At 37.3% G+C, this 17,365-nt stretch overlaps 1 long non-coding RNA gene across 2 annotated transcripts in view; it reads right to left on the bottom strand.

The window, feature by feature from the left end:
* The window catches only part of LOC137228993 (uncharacterized), a 359,733-nt gene that overhangs the window by 248,088 nt on the left and 94,280 nt on the right, over positions 1 to 17,365 (bottom strand). For both annotated transcript variants that reach the window (XR_010945481.1, XR_010945482.1), the window contains exons 2-3: positions 17,045 to 17,151; positions 13,960 to 14,066 (exon numbers count right to left, since the gene is read on the bottom strand). This is a non-coding gene — a long non-coding RNA (uncharacterized lncRNA). The remainder of the gene's footprint in view (positions 1 to 13,959; positions 14,067 to 17,044; positions 17,152 to 17,365) is intronic.

Raw genomic sequence — 17,365 nt, 5'->3', positions numbered from 1 at the left:
TAATCAAGTTCACATAGCAGAGAGCAGAATGGTGGTTGTCAGGGGCTGGAGGGAGGGAGAAATAGGAAAGTAATCGTAAAATGGTACAACGTTTTGTTTATACAAGATAAGTCCTAGAGATCAACTGTACAGCATAGTGCCTATAGTTATCAATACTGTATTATATACTTAAAAATTTAGTAAGAGGGTAGATCTTATGTTGTGTTATGATCACAAGATAGACAGACAGACAGATAGATAGATAGATAGACAGAGTGGGAGAAATGAACTTCGGGATTCTTAGACTGCATTACTAAACATTTTCCAACGTCGTTTTGTCCTTTTTAAAAAGAAAACTCTTCTGGATCTCTGATTACAGAAAACTGCTTTTACTTATAATCCATATAAAAGTACTTTTTACCCAAGAGGATAATATATATGTTTTAGATCCTGTGTAATTTTTAGAAAACATGCTAGAAGGTCATACCTATTATATTTCTCCTGATTTGAAGATTCCTAAATAATGGTCTTAGAGTAGATGTGAGAATTAGACTCCTTGAAGCTAATTCCTAACAAAGCATCTAGGAAGCTTGCCAGAAGTACGTGTAGACAGCTCTGAGCAACACAGAAAGGGGAGAATTGTGTCCCCGAGCCCCCTGAGCCAGGGTGGCATGTTTTATCTATGAGGGATATGCCTTTGGGTTTGTGTTTCAGGGGAGACAAAGTGCAAAGAGGGGTGAAGCAAGAAAGACTGAAGCTGAGGAGATTCAGTAGAAAGAATAGATTTTTTTCATAATACTGTTAGAAGTTAGGCCAAGTGATTCTCAGGGGAGCCAGTTCATTAGTTTTTTCATTCTTGATGAATTCAGTATGAAGTTGAACAGAGAGAATGTTCTCCCCTTCTGCCAAGAGAGACAAAATTTTTCTCTGCCAAGTTTGAAGAATACAATTAAACTCATTAAGCACGTCTAAGATCCCGCTTCTATCTCATTCTAAGTTTTCCTTCTGGCCTGCATAACATGACCTTCTTCACAGCACATGGAGATGGATAAAGACTTCGAAGAGAAGCCTGGTTTTGTGCACTCTAAAGACAACACAATAGTCTGTTAGGAGAGAGGTCTGGGGAGGTGGAGAAGAACCAAGCGTACTGAGAAGGCTGTGATTTATCAGGCTGCCTACGCCTTCTTAATTTGTTCTGAGTCTTGTATACCTTGAAACTGGCGAGGTAAAAATCTTTAGCGTGCTGAGTGGCTTAGATTACAGCACACAAGGGAAAGAAAAGAAAAAACACTCCAAAAATGTAACTGACCAAGAAAGCCACGTAAATATCTAAACCGCAAATCACAAGATGGTTGATCACATGTTGAAAACCAATCATAGCCAAAGGTTCAGAAACCCCTGAAAAGGTCATTCCTTTCTTTCCTGGCGTATTTTCCTCACATTCCACTAGCATTATCAGGAATGTTGTTATATAGAACTGACCACACAGCTTGTCAAATCATTCTTGACGCAAAACCACAAAGGATCCATTAACAAACAAAATGACAAATATTGAGTATGCGGGTTACCTAGCAGTGCAAAACTCTCACAAAAATCTCCATTTTTTTTTTTTTTTACTGGATGTGTACTTTCCCCCATGGCCTCACCAATTGTGGAAAAGAAACCAACGTCTTATAAATCAGATAACCCAGAAACAAGTCATCTATGCCACCAAGTATTGACCTTTGCTGAATTTCCATCTACTACTGAAACATGCCTTCATGTTAATCCACGGTGTGTCCCTCATCACCCACCCTGTTAGAACGATCCATCTTAAAAATTCTTTCATTTATTTTCAGCTGCGATCTTCTTTCCTCTGCTACAACTTTAATCTCTCTTATGTTTTTTTTTTTAGTACAAAGAAAGTAACTTGAATTTTGTTATTTACAAGATTTAAAGTTTATTTTTGGCAAGACTCTCCAACCCCAAAACTAATCATCATTTCTTGAGCCTCACTTAACATAATCACCCTCCCACTAAGTGACAGTAGCCATGGCCAGCTTTGCCCATCAGTGCTGCCTCTGTGAAAGTCTACCTAAATATAGCCCACCACCTATGCGTCTGTTTCAATAAAAAGAATTTGGCCAACTATAAACTGAAAAATTGAACATTCCAGTTGACTTTCTGGGTAACTACTCCAAACCTATAAAAATATATATTTCCAAATATACTACTTTCTGGCTACAATTTGAAGATAGTTAATTTGTCTAGGTTCCTACAAGGGATAAGAATCTAGCAAGAATCTAAAAAGATGTTGGGCTTCAGGAATTGACTGGCCTTTAACTAATGGCTCTGCTTCTCTGTAAAATAGAGATAATTGGTTTCATGAGAATTAAATGAAATGTTTATAATGCTCCTAGTGCAGGAAAAGAAATCTAGTAGATTCTAGCTTACATTAACTTAGTTCTCCCTCTGTATCTAATTTCTTTTCTACCTTCTCTCTTTAGGGGTAAAGATAGCTCCATGTACAGACTGTGACTCTTATCTAGATGAGGCCTGGGCTGTCTTCTATCTTATCCTCCATGTGGTTTAGTTTTTGTTATGGAATCCTTTTAATGTCAGATGTTGCTAGGCAATTTTTCCTAGTTTGATTAATTTAGTTTTAGTACAAACAAAAATATATCCAAATGGCTTGGTCTTCACTAATGTTGCTCTTCATCCAAAGTAAATGTGCTCTACTTTTGGGTCAGAAGACTTGTGATGTGGCTCCAGACCTTCCCAGAGCTGTGGGCGATCATAAACTTAGAAGTTTAAGAACCTCGCTACTCAAGGCTAGCATAAATACATAAAGAATGAGTAGCGATAAGTGACGAAGTACTGTAAAAAAACAAAACAAAACAAAGAGCAAAAAGAAATTCCCTCCAAATTAACTGGAGGGGAAAATGTACAAGTTTCAAATCATAAGCAGGCAAGGAAGAAACGTGACTTCTTTTTGGAATTCTTTATCTAAATAGCACATGGAAAATAGGACCCTTAATCTTCAGGGGGAAATTGATCTGCCGTAATGTGGATAAAACATGGAAACAGGTTACTGAATTGAACCACTTGGACGAATAATCTCCTGAGGTTTGACAAATCCATACGATTTTGGACTAAAAGTTAGCAAAGGAAGGCATGAACTGCCTTCAATTAGTTTATCAAGAGGATAATAAAACTAAAAAACGCTAGATTGCAAGTATTGGCTTTAGAAGATCTTTCAATATTTAATTTTGAAATGTTTTCTGATTTCCTGATCCCTGTTGTCTGATTTTAGTTATATAGGCTGTGGAAAATTGCCAGGATCATTGTTTTCGGTAGGAAGAGAACACTATTCAAAGTAAAGGGACTTAGAAGAATTTTCTTTTATCCAAGACTAATTGGGGGGGTAGGTTTCTATATGATTCCACCCTATCTTATAGCCACATTAAAATGTCAGACGACTTTATGGATTGTCAGATGCCGCCAGGGTTACAGTTTCAGAAATACCCACCAAGCTGGAAAGACGGGACACAGCAGTGCTATTAACAATGCTTTTGTTATTAACAGAAGTGTATGAGAAGGGAATTCAGTGAAAATGGCTCGCATCCAAGTCTACAGCTAATCTTTTTTTCAGCTGAAGTTGTGGATTCTAACCAATGGTTTAGAAGGAATGAGGTTGGTGAATTTCACAGAAGAGTTTTTGAGATACTTTTATTACACAAAAAGCTTTTGAATGAGGAAGTGGGCCTTTAAATGGGATGGCCTCCCTCAGATACTTTATTCATTTCCAGTAAGTTGTCTTCAAAAATGAACACTGCTTCTAACTGAATAATCATAGTATTTCAACACACCCAAGGCAAACTGGGGAGGGAGAGCTGAATTATGATGAAAGCCTGTACTATTATGACCTTTCTCATGACCATAACTGATGGATGTGCCCCTGAAACACTTTGCAGGACTGTTGATATATTTAGCAATGTGCCTGTGACTCATTATGTCCATAATTTGGCAGTAAATAGGGGGCAGATTACCCCAGTGGCTATGGGGACAAGTCACTGCCCCAAGACTTGATTTTTCATGTGGAATCACCTTCTGTAGCCTGTACAGTTGTCTCCTTTTTGAAACTGTACAGCTGGGCTCAGAGCTTCATGAGCCAAGCTCTATTTTTTATCAGAATAAATATCAAAATAATCAAGATCAAAATGTTTCAACATCCATTTTTGTATGAATACATGCGAAAAATGCTAAAAACTTTTCCTTAAAAGCTTACACTAACCTCTGGCTTCTGCCTGGGATGTAGAAATGTGAAAAGAGGATTACTTCTACTCTATCAACTAGAAAAAGCTGGATACACTATAAATCCTGAATTTTTAAACCTAGAGAACTGATGTCACATGATATTCAACCAGTGTAAAGCTTAAGAAAAGACAGGTGTCTTTAAGGAGCGAGGGAATATGAACATAGGCTTACTAGTAAGAACAGAAGAAAGTCAGGGCTGCAATATAAGTGGGTAAAACAACCCAGTTAAAACTTTAAATAAATTCCTAAAGTTCAAGTGTAGGCCTTGAAAATATAGAACCTCTGGAAACTTCAGGTGCAAGGAGAATTTGTACCATATCAGTCATTCTCCATGACTCCATGATTCTCCACTAAAAACAAAGAATAGCTCTCCCACCTCAGTAGCAAAACCCAGATAACAAGCAACAACAGCCCACCACTGTGGGAGCGGCAAGAATAGAGAGAAGACCCCTCTAAAATATAGGTAGAGAAGATCTATTGCTGAGGGAGGAACAGGAACATTAAGAAAAATCCACTGGCAAATGAGATCTCACACTAAACAAGATAATGCTAGAAGAACATGAAGCCAGGGGTACAGTGAATGAACCCATAGCAACAACAAAACCTGAACCCATAGCAACAACAAAACCCAAACCCAGCTCACCTCTGAGTAGACTGACTAACACCCTACAGTAACAGCTCAGCAGAAGAATAGTGGACCCATTTCCAAGCATAAATACTAGTTACCTCTAGTTACCTTACGCTCTACCATTCTATACATGATGTCCACTATTCAATGAAAAATTATGAGATATACAAAAAAGCAAGGACAAAACAACCCATTGATAAGAGAAAAAGAAACTGGCAGAACCAGACAGAACAAGAGATAACCCGTATTCTGGGCCACAACATAGTGAATTTAAAATCACTATAATAAACGTATTAAAGGGTCCAGCAAGAAAGGTGTTCAACATGCGTGAACAGATACTGAATTTTGGTGCAGATATGAAAACTATAAGAAGAGTCAATTGGAAATGCTAGAAACAAATACACAGAAACAGAAATGAAGAATGCCCTCAACCATCACTTCCATAGACATGACGTGTGGCTGAAGAAAAAGGTCAGCTAATGTGAAGACAGGTCAATAGAAATTATCTAAACTGAAACACAAGGAGAAAGAGAGTGAACAAAACAGATGAGAGGGGCTTCCCTGGTGGCTCAGTGGTTAAGAATCCACCTGCCAATGCAGGTGACACAGGTTCGAGCCCTGGTCCAGGAAGATCCCACATGCCGTGGAGCAACAAAGCCCGTGCGCCACAACTACTGAGCCTGCACTCTACAGCCTGCGAGCCACTACTACTGAAGCCTCACCTAGAGCCTGTGCTCCTCAACACAAGAAGCCACAATGAGAAGCCTGCGCACAATGCAACGAAGAGTAGCCCCCGCTCGCCACAACTAGAGAAAGCCAGCACACAGCAACGAAGACCGAACACAGCCACAAAAAAAGAAAGATGAGAGCATCCAAGGGCTATCATATGATATCAAATGGTCTAACGTAAAGCAACTGAAATCCTAGAAGACAAGAGAGAGAACACAACAATAAAGATTTAAAGAGATACCGGTCAAGAATTTTCCAAAAGTAATGAGGGATATCAAATGCACAGATCCCAACAGCTCAGAGATTTCTAAGCAAGATAAATATAGTTTTTAAATAGACATATATACAATATGTTGAAAACCAAAAAGAGAAAGAAAATCTTAAAAACAACCAGAGAAAAAGACCACATTACGTACAGAGGAACAAAGGTAAAATTGAAAAAGATTTCTCAGTCAGAAAGTACGAGAACAAGAAGACATGTTGAAAGGGAAAAAAACCCCAAAACAAACAAGAAAAACAAAAAACTTGCAACTGAGAATTCTACAGAAAATGAAAATATCCTTCAAAAAGGATGCCAAATTAAAGACTATTTCCAGACAAAGAAAAGATGAGACAATTAATTACCTGCACTCATGCATTATAAAATGTAAAAGAAAGTTCTTCAGGCAGAAAGAATATGATATAAGACAGAAACTGAGATTTACACAAAGAATTAAAGATCTCTGGAAACAGTTAAAATGAAAGTAAATAGAAAACAGTCTTCTCATTTTTAATGGCATTAAAAGAAAAGTGACTGTCTAAAGTAAAAACAGTACAAATTTACTGTGTGTTCATAGAATATATAAAAGTAAAATCTGCAGCAACAATAGCTCAAAGCCTGGGAAGGTAGAATTGAAAGAATGCTGTTGTAAGGTTCTTAACCCTACACATTAAGAGGTATAATATTTCACGTAGGCAGATGGCAATTACCTAGAGACGTATATTATCAATGGTATGACATGAGAAAAGTATTTCTAAAATGTAAAAATAATTCAATAATGGAGCTTAATAAAATGGAAATTTAAAAATAATCCAAAAGCATGTAGAAAAAAGGGAACAAAGAAAGAATGGAATAGAAAACAAGTAAAAAAGGTTTTAATCCAACCATATCAGTAATATTAAAGGCAAATGGTCAAAACTAAATAAAAATCAGAGATTATCAGAAGATGAGAAAAAGCAAGATGCAAATAGATGCTGATTACAATAAAACCAGTTTGGGAATTCCCTGGCGGTCCAGTGGTTAGGACTCCATGCTCCCACTGTAGGGGGCACTGGTTCAATCTCTGGTTGGGGAACTAAGATCTTGCATGTCACGCAGTGAGGCCAAAAATTGATAATAATAAAAACAATAAAGCCAGTTTGAATTTAAAAACTCAAATCAGTTAAAAGCAAAAATATGGGAAAGATATACCATACACACACTAGCCAAAAGAAAGATACAGTGACTGTATTGTCAGACAAAGTGGATTTCAGAACAAAGAATATTTTTAGTGTTAAAGAGTAACATTACAATCCTAAATGTGTATGCAACTAACAAGAAAGATCCAAAACGCAAATGTGAAAGCTGACAGACCTGAAAGCAGGAATGGACAAAATCACAATTAGAGTTGTAAACTTAAATATTCCTCTGTCTCTGAAAATGGTAAAAACAAGTAGAAGAAAATCAGTAAGAATATGGAACCTGAACAAAACTAGCAACCAATGTGAGCTAACTGGTACTTATAAAACAAACAACAGCACAATACCCATTCTTTTCAAGTGTACAAGGAACATCAACAAGGCAGACCACATTCTGCCCCATGAAACAAATCCTGACCAATTTATAATAATTAAAAGCATACAAAGTATGTTCTATGATACTAAAATAACCTAGATTTCAATAACAAAAATATATTGAAAATTTCTACATATTTGGAAATTAAACAGACATAAATAACTCATGGGTCAAAGAGAACATCATAAGGGAAATTTATAGCATTAAATATCTATATTTGAAAAGAAGAAAGTGTTCAAATCAATTACCTACGTTTCTAACTTAAGAAACTAGAAAAAGGGTACAAATTAAATGCAGAGCAAATAGGAGAAAATTATAAAAATGAGAAGAGAAAAATCAAAATTTTACAAAGAAAAATAAAGAAAATCAATGAAACCAAAAGCTGGGTTTTAAAAATTATCTATAAAATTAATAAACCTCTAAGTAGACTGACAGAAAAAGAAAAGGAGAGGGGACATGACAGAGGGTAGGGAGTAGATACAAATATCAGTAATTCAACAACCCAAAAGGAGTGGACAAATTCCTTGAAAGATGCTAACTGCCAAAGTATACTCAAGATGAGATAAATAATCTGAATCACTATCTCTTAAAGAAGTTCAATTTGTAGTTAAAACTTTCCAACAAGAAAAACTCCAGGACCAGATGGATTGACTAGCAAATTCCACCAAAAACTTAAAGAAGAAATAACATGAATTATACATAAAATCTTCCAAAAACTAGAGGAGAAAGGAAAACTTTCCAGCTCACGTTAAGAGGCCAGCATTACTCTGATACCAAAACCACATGAAGAAATTACAATGAATATAAAACTACAAACCAATAGTCTCAATCAACATAGATGTTAAAATCCTCAATAAAATCTTAGCAAGTAAAATTCAGCAATATTTACAAAATAAAATAATACATCATGGCCAAATGAGGTTATCCTGGGAATACAGAGCTGGTTCAACATTAGAAAATCAATATGTTATTCACTATATAAACAGACTTAAGAATGTAAATATCTCCTTGGTGCAGAGAAGTCATTTGATAAAATTCAACATCCATTAACAATAAAAATTCTCAGCTAGGAAAAAAGGGAACTTCCTCAGTCTGACCAAGTCCATCTATATAAAGAGTACAGCTAAATCATACTTAATGTAGAAACACAATGTTTTTCTCCTAACATCATGAAAAAATCAAGGGTACCTACTCTCACCACTTCTATTTAAGATCATACTGGAATTTGAAGTCTGTGCAATAAAAAAAGAAAAATAAATAAAAAGGTATAAGAATGGGAAAGGAAAAAAAAAAACAAAACTACTATTTGCAGACAACAACAAAAAAACCCCGAAGATTCTACAAAAACTCTAGTAGAGTGTCACAGATACAAGCCAATATAAAAAATCAATTTCATTTTGATATATTTACAATAACCATTGGAACTTAAATTTATACAGTAAATTTTTTTTCAAGTATATTTGCCATAGCACCAAAAAGCATGAAATTATTAGGTATAAATCTAACAAAAGATTATCAACACCCATATACTGAAAACTACAAGAGCTGATGAAGGAAATGAAAGAAGACCTAAGTAAATGGAGATATATTCCATGTTCATGTATTAGAAGACTCAATACTGTTGGAGAACTCACACTGCCTGATTTCAAGGCTTTCTATAAAGCAACAGTAATCAAGGAAGTATGGTACTAACTATATTCAGTGGAGTAAAATGAAAAGCCCTGAATTTTACCCACACTGATATGGTCAACTAATTTTTTACTGAAGGTGCAAAGGGAATTCAAGTGAGAAAGGACAGTCTTTTCAACAAATGGTGCTGGAAAAATTGGACTTGAATATACAAAAAAAAAAATGATCCTTGACCTTTATCTTACACTATCCACAAAATTAACTTAAAATGGATTATAGAGTTAAATGTAAAACTGTGAAGTATAAAATACCTAGAAGAAAACATAGAAAAAAATACTTGTGACCCTGGGTTAGCCAGTGATTTGTCAGATACAAAAGCACAATCCTTTAAAAAAAAAAAAAAGAAATTGATACATTGAAATTTATTAAAATATAAACTTCTGTTCTTCCAAATACACTGTTCAGAAAATTAAGATAAAAACTGACTTGGATACAATCTTTTTGAAAGACATGTTAGGTGAAGAACCTGTATCTAGAATATCTAAACTCTCCAAAGTCAATAATAAGAAAAAAAAATTTATAGGCAAAATATTTTAACTAAGAAGATATACAAATAAATGGAAAATACGTATATGAAAAGATGCTAACATCTTTAGTCATTAGGAAAGTGCAAATTAAAACCACAATGGGACAACACCACATACCCACTTGATTAAAAAACAAAAACAAATAAAAAATCTTACACAACTGACAATATCAACACTGGCAAGGATGACAAGCAACTGAAGCTCTCGTGCACTGCTGGTAGGAATGCAAAATGTTACAACCACTTTGGACATTAGTTTTGCTGTTTCTTATGAGTTAAACATACATTTACCATATGATCCAACTATCTCCTTGATTTTCACCCAAGGAAAATGAAAACTTATGTTCCCACAAAAACTTATACATACTAAATGTTTACAGTGGCTTTATTCATAATCAACAAAAACTAGAAATAACACAAATATTGTTCAATTGGTGAATTCACAAATAAACTATTATATCCATATAATGGAACAACACTCAGCAAGAAAAAGGAACCAACTACTGATACACAAAACAAGAATGAATTTCAACTGCATTATGTTTAAGTGACAGGAGCTAGACTCAAAAGCCCACATACTATATGATTCTACTTAGTTGTCGTTCTGGAAAAGGCAAACTTATAGGGACCAAAACAGATCAATGGTTGCCGAGTGCTGAGGATTAGGAAAAAGGTGTTGATTATAAGCACAAGTGAATGTTGGGAGGTACTAGAATTGGTCTAGATCTCGATTTGGTGGTATATGCATTTATCAAAACTCATAAAATGATACACTAAACAAGGTAAGTCTCACTTCCTTCTGTATATAAATTATATCTCCATAAAACTGACCGCCCACACACACACACACACACACACACACACACACACACACACACACACTCACATGAACTAGAGTCCTCTGAGATTATTTCAAGCCCAGTGAGTCAGTAGTAATAAACATGTTCCAGGAAATAGAACTTACACTAACAGAACAAATGTGATATCCGCTGCATCCAAAGTGACAAGCACTGAACCAGTCTGATGATAATAATGAGAAAGCCAAATTTTATAGCCTCTATATCTGCCCCCAAAATATGCTCATAAGAATATTTTTATTCTTCCAAAATCCCTAAGTCATCTCTTATCACCCAGACTGTCATGTCCATATGGCGTTTTCTGTCCCCTCATCGGACCCAGTTTCAGAGCCCATGCTCATCTTGCTTGCTCTTCTCCGCAATCCCGATCTGCCATCAGCACAATCCCCATGTATCCTCAACCTCCTATGTGAATGTTCCCTACACATTCTTGCCCCATCTGAAATCTGGATTCCCTTGAGGACCTGCTTCCCCTAGAGCCTTCTCATTGTCTTGCTGTTTTCACCCTTGGGCTACCAGATCAGGAGACACAGTAGTTGTCCTTGCCTTTTAATGCTGCTTCGAGATCATTGTTCTTCCCATCTCAAAAACAAAAACACAACATTCAGCAATTTAAAAGTCATGCCTGTGATTATAGCACCCAATATCTCAGATGGATCTACAGAGATCCATCTGACTACCTCTCATTTTTTGAAGAGTTCAGCTCATGACTCACTCTCTTTCTCTCATCACCAGTCTTTTCACAGATCTTGTGACCTTCATATTCCTACAGAAAATCTTTCTGTTATCTTGGCTTTTCCAGTTCCTGGACCAGCTCATCTCCGGTGATCTTGTTTCCTCTGCCACTTACTTCCCAGTCATACCTCCCACAACTCCTCCCTTTCTCATCATCAGCTGATAACCTTGTTTCTTATTTCACTTAAATTGGAAGCATTAAGAAGAGACCTTGCTCATTCTCCATCCACTGGCCTACCCACCTAACTGTAGCTCTGCCTGTGTACTCTACCGTCGTTCTTCCAGATAAACTACACATACTTCCATCTAAGCCCAGCCACTGCAGCTGAGAACTGGTTCTTAGCACGGCTCACACACTGAAGGACATCACTCTCGCAACTTCTGGCCGCTCTCCCTGTTGGAATTAATCAACATTCCATGGACCATCTGAACACAATCAACTTTCAATTTCCTCTTCGTGGATTACACACTAGATGCAATCTTGGTCTCCATTCAGAGTGTCTCCCATCCCAGAGTCTCCACTTCCCTCTGGACTGCCAACTGAAGAAATTTTAGAGTTTTTTGATCAGGGATAAATTGTACCTGTATATCTCTAACTTTCTGACTGCTGTCTGGTCCTAGATATCCACCTCAATCGGGTGTATACAGTAGCAGAGCAGACACAGATTCTATGCTGGGATTATAACTTAACCACATTTATGAAGCAGGGACGTAATGATTCTCTGACCGCCAAGAATCTGTGCCCTCCCCACCTCCATGGATCCCAGGAACTTCCATGCTCACTCTGCTTCAGACAGCCCTGACTTGACATATTGCTGTCATTCACCCTTGGCTGGACTCCTGGCCAGGTCAGTGCTAACTCTGTGACTGCTAAGTTGACCCTGCTCATTTTCCAAAGGAATCCAGAAGCATTATGGCAATGAAGAGAGAGAAAAATTGGAAAAGAAAACAAATAACAAGAGAGCAGGAGAAATTTAGTAATCTCTTCCTTTTCCAGGAACTTGCCTATCTAGCCCTCTGTTTCTCTTAGTTTTATGTACATTCACACAGCCTTGCCAGACAGAAAAGCCCATGCTTCCAAGAGAAACTTGTAACGTAACTCTTCAACTTTGATTCAGGTACCACAGGCTCTAAATATAAAACTCGAACTCAGAGCAGGACAGTGATTCTACACAAATTACCTGTCTTCTCACCAAGAATACCGGCCTACTACTCCTGATACACAAAGGATGGACTCTGCCCTGTGATAGATGGTACTGGCAAATAGAACGAGGATGGCCCATTTACTATCAATCCAACCATACAAGCCAGCGGGGAAGTCTGGAGCCCAGTTCTGGGATACAGTTGACTCATATAGCAGCAGATCTTTCAAATCTTTTCCCAGGTAACTCATCCCCCACTTGGTTCGTAAGCTGCCTGTGTGACAACTGGTCTTTCATTTTTCCTCATAAATAATATTTTCTACGCTTCATTTCTTTCACTTCTTTTACTGCTCTGTTTCCCTTAATACTTTGCTCAATTATAAAATGAGAACTCCGAAAAAATTTACTAAGCTTGCCAACTATTTTAAATATAGGAGATGCTTTTATTCTTATAAGTCAGTAATGTGAGATTCAGGAAGTATAAAGAGCCAAAGGTCACATAAGTGAGGGCCAGTGCTCAGATATGAACTTGGAACTCTCATTCGAAAGTCCTTCTACTTTCTGTCAGACCATGCTGTTGTTAGTACAGGTGATGAAGGAAAGACTCAGGGTGTATTACAGTGTGTAAGGCCAAGGGCGCTAAGACATAGTATAGAATTGTGTTTGGCACGTAGTAGATGCTCATGCTAGAAAACAAAAACAAAAAAACAAGATCCAGAAGATACATTCTTAATTGATTTCCAGATTCAATAGGCTTCACCAAACATACTGCCACAATGTGTAAGTCCTTGTTTCACATCACTGCAAGTATGGCCTGGCCACCTGGTAACTCTGCTCACCTACTCTACCTGCTCCTAACCAGGGTCTGGTTTCCCTGGGCTTCATCACTCAAATGTCAGTCCGGCCTTGTAGGAAAAGGCAATGGATAGGCACCTCTGAGGACATAGGAGAAGGCTGGGTGTAGCTTTGACATTTACAAGAGTTGGAAATACCTCTGTTTAGAAAATTTTTATGACGATATCAAAAGTAATCTATAATGACAGCTAAAATCTAAAATTCCCACAAAGAATTAAAGAGTTTAATATAATATCCTCACAACTTAAAGGATTCTCTTGATTTCAGAGAGGAAGAAAACTCTGCTTTTAGATTTATTTCACTATTAGTTGAAAAGTGCCAGATGTTTTATTTTTCTTCTAGAAAACCAGGCAATACATTGTCTTGACTGAGTGACTTCTTTGAAGCTTTCCTTTAGTGGGAAGAGTCAGCTATTAGTCTGTTCTTTCTTCAGATCTCAAACATTTTCGTTAAAAAAAAAAAAAAAAGGTGTTTCTAGCATTATTGATTCATAGTTACCAATAATACAATTACAGATCATATGTAGTGCATTCATTCCAGATCTTATGCTTTGGTTCCAATGGTTAGACTGCGGTATCTCTGAGGTGTTAGAATTCAGGTTAAATTCCATGCAGCAAGTATGCTTCTCACACTAGACCAGGAGTCTCTGTTAGGCAGACTCCACTCTTTTCTCTTGCTTCCTTGCAACAGCCAGAGCCCCTAGAACTTACCTCAAACTCCCGGTCAAACTCATTGGGTGAGAAGCCCTACGGAAGGGCACCAATTTCGGAGAGGAGCCCAAAGTGCACAAGGCTTCTTGTCCTGAATCCAGCAATATCTGTGAGAGATGGAGAGATCACTGATTGCCTGTATATTTTGGTTTACTTTCCAAATTCAGCATTTAAACAAAAGATGTTGTTTATCCAGTTCAAATCCAGAGCCAAAGTATGTGCCAAGAGGGAGTCCAGCCTCCCAGCTGCACATAATATCAAACAGCAAAAATCTCCGAGAGATCTCCATCTCAACGCCAGCACCCAGCTTCACTCAACGACCAGCAAGCTACAGTGCTGGACATCCTATGCCAAACAACTAGCAAGACAGGAACACAACCCCACCCATTAGCAGAGAGGCGGCCCAAAATCATAATAAGTCTACAGACACCCCAAAACACACCACCAGACGTGGACCTGCCCACCAGAAAGACAAGATCCAGCCTCATCCACCAGAACACAGGCACTAGTACCCTCCACCAGGAAGCCGACACAACCCACTGAACCAACCTTAGCCACTGGGGACAGACACAAAAAACAACAGGAACTACGAACCTTCAGCCTGCAAAAAAGGAGACCACAAACACAGTAAGATAAGCAAAATGAAAAGACAGAAAAACACACAGCAGATGAAGGAGCAAGATAAAAACCCACCAGACGTAACAAATGAAGAGGAAATAGGCAGTCTACCTGAAAAAGAATTCAGAATAATGATAGTAAGGTTGATCCGAAATCTTGGAGATAGAATGGACAATAGAATGGACAAAATGCAAGAATCAGTTAACAAGGACCTAGAAGAACTAAAGATGAAACAAGCAACGATGAACAACACAATAAATGAAATTAAAAGTACTCTAGATGGGATCAATAGCAGAATAACTGAGGCAGAAGAACGGATAAGTGACCTGGAAGATAAAATAGTGGAAATAACTACTGCAGAGCAGAATAAAGAAAAAAGAATGAAAAGAACTGAGGACAGTCTCAGAGACCTCTGGGACAACATTAAACGCACCAACATTCGAATTATAGGGGTTCCAGAAGAAGAAGAGAAAAAGAAAGGGACTGAGAAAATATTTGAAGAGATTATAGTTGAAAACTTCCCTAATATGGGAAAGGAAATAGTTAATCAGGTCCAGGAAGCACAGAGAGTCCCATACAGGATAAATCCAAGGAGAAATACGCCAAGACACATATTAATCAAACTGTCAAAAATTAAATACAAAGAAAACATATTAAAAGCAGCAAGGGAAAAACAACAAATAACACACAAGGGAATCCCCATAAGGTTAACAGCTGATCTTTCAGCAGAAACTCTGCAAGCCAGAAGGGAGTGGCAGGACATATTGAAAGTGTTGAAGGAGAAAAACCTGCAACCAAGATTACTCTACCCAGCAAGGATCTCATTCAGATTTGATGGAGAAATTAAAACCTTTACAGACAAGCAAAAGCTGAGAGAGTTCAGCACCACCAAACCAGCTCTACAACAACTGCTAAAGGAACTCCTCTAGGCAAGAAACACAAAAGAAGGAAAAGACCTACAATAACAAACCCAAAACAATTAAGAAAATGGGAATGGGAACACACATATCGATAATTACCTTAAATGTAAATGGACTAAATGCTCCCACCAAAAGACACAGATTGGCTGAATGGATACAAAAACAAGACCCATATATTTGCTGTCTACAAGAGACCCACTTCAGACCTAGAGACACATACAGACTGAAAGTAAGGGGATGGAAAAAGACAATTTCCAATTCGTCTCCACAAAGAGACCAGAATAAGCACCTTCCAATACAGGATTTATTGTGTTGCTTTAATTTAAAGCATACAGTGACTTCTACATTCACTCCACCAAGTTTTGCCAGGAGAGAAAAGGAGACGTTATAGTTTGTCTTGAATTAGATATGCCACCATACTTGACTTAGCTCATCCTACTGGAAGCACTTTGAGGGCAGATTCTACAGTCTTGTCTTACATCCTCTACGGAATCAAGCCAAGGGAATCACACACAGTTACAGCTGGAAAAACATTTGTTCTGGGTTAATACTTTTAGCCTTTACCACCAAGACCTTATCACCAAGACCTACCTTTACAGTCTCTAAACAGGAGACCTTCTTGCCTTCCCTTTTCATATTGACTAGGAAGGTAAAGGGAAGAACTGAGAAGTACCCAAAGTCAGCTAGCAGCCAGCACAGATAAATCATCTGTGGAGATATTGTTTCTTTCAAAAGATATAAACATAAGAGGAAGTCCTAGTGTTTGAAGCAACTGTGCATAATAAAATTCCATGAAAACCTAGAAATCCAGATGCAGATCAGTAACATATTGGTTAAATAAGCTGTTATGTTCATGCAATGGACAAGTGTACATACATTAAGAAGAACGAGATACTCTTTTCTATGAGATTCTCTTTTCACTGAACTCATCAGTGCTGCAAACACAATGTTACATAATACTTTTTCTTTAACATTATATCAGGCATCCTCATCTTGTCCTGCATTTATTGCCAGTGTTACTAAAGTCTATCACTTACCTCTTTCTCTTTTAGACATATAATTTCTTCTTATTTTGGAAGCATTCATCAATCCCTATTTTACTCTTTCTTTTAAATTACAAATGAATATTGAATTTTATAAAATATCTTTTGGGGGATATTTCAAGTGATTGTATACTTTTGCTCTCCTTTGACCTTGTTATATGGTAAATTATATTTTGTTATTTTATATTATGCTATTTATTATATATTGTATTATGTTTACTAATGACATTTATTATATTATAATTACATTAAAAAAAAAAAGGTGTTTCTAGCATTATTGATTCATAGTTACCAATAATACAATTACAGATCATATGTAGTGCATTCATTCCAGATCTTATGCTTTGGTTCCAATGGTTAGACTGCGGTATCTCTGAGGTGTTAGAATTCAGGTTAAATTCCATGCAGCAAGTATGCTTCTCACACTAGACCAGGAGTCTCTGTTAGGCAGACTCCACTCTTTTCTCTTGCTTCCTTGCAACAGCCAGAGCCCCTAGAACTTACCTCAAACTCCCGGTCAAACTCATTGGGTGAGAAGCCCTACGGAAGGGCACCAATTTCGGAGAGGAGCCCAAAGTGCACAAGGCTTCTTGTCCTGAATCCAGCAATATCTGTGAGAGATGGAGAGATCACTGATTGCCTGTATATTTTGGTTTACTTTCCAAATTCAGCATTTAAACAAAAGATGTTGTTTATCCAGTTCAAATCCAGAGCCAAAGTATGTGCCAAGAGGGAGTCTTAATTTCTCGTAACAGAACAGGTTTGGCCCTAACGTATAATTTATGAGTCAGTGTATCAAATTTGACGAATGTATTTGCTCCAAGT

The sequence above is a fragment of the Pseudorca crassidens genome, chromosome 8 (genome assembly GCF_039906515.1).
Source record: "Pseudorca crassidens isolate mPseCra1 chromosome 8, mPseCra1.hap1, whole genome shotgun sequence".
Taxonomy (NCBI): domain Eukaryota; kingdom Metazoa; phylum Chordata; class Mammalia; order Artiodactyla; family Delphinidae; genus Pseudorca; species Pseudorca crassidens.
This window is presented reverse-complemented; position numbering and strand designations above follow the sequence as displayed.